The sequence below is a fragment of the Myotis davidii genome, unplaced genomic scaffold (assembly GCF_000327345.1).
Source record: "Myotis davidii unplaced genomic scaffold, ASM32734v1 scaffold1121, whole genome shotgun sequence".
NCBI classification, from domain to species: Eukaryota; Metazoa; Chordata; class Mammalia; order Chiroptera; family Vespertilionidae; genus Myotis; species Myotis davidii.
Genome location: NW_006291439.1, coordinates 203,857 through 204,438, shown reverse-complemented (window position 1 = coordinate 204,438; position 582 = coordinate 203,857).

Genomic DNA, 582 nt, shown 5'->3' with positions numbered 1-582 from the left:
GGCGCCTGCGCAGCCGCACTCCGACCCAGCGCCTGCGCGACCCCGCCCCCCGACACCATGGCAACGCTGCCAACTTTAGGACCCACAGTTCCCAGCCTTGCCCAGCCTCGTCTTTACACCGTTACTGCGAACATTGTCCCTGAAGTGTAGGTCCCGTCACCTCATTCTGTGGCCCACAGGGTGTGGGTCTGACAGCCGGAGCCTGGCCCCCAGGTTTGCAGCACTGATGCTTCCCAGAGAGCCGCAGGGGGGCTCAGGAGGGAGGGGCCTCCCCGCAGGGCGGGGCAGACTGCTGCTGTTCGCAGCCACCAATGAGGACCACAGGCCACCAGAGGAAGCAGCTTTTATTGATGAGTTATCTCCAGAACCAAAGGTCCATGGACCCACTCTCCGCCACCCGCTGTCCCTCCAGGACCTCACATCGCTCCACCTGGGGAGGGGATAAAAGTGACCTTTGGGTTTTTCAAAGCCCCAGGCTTTCCCCTCCCTGTGTAGCCTTACACATTCGTAGCAATACTGTTTGTTGGTTTTTTTCCCCAGCAATGCCTGCTGCAGCTACTTGATAACAGTTGAGTGAAAGAG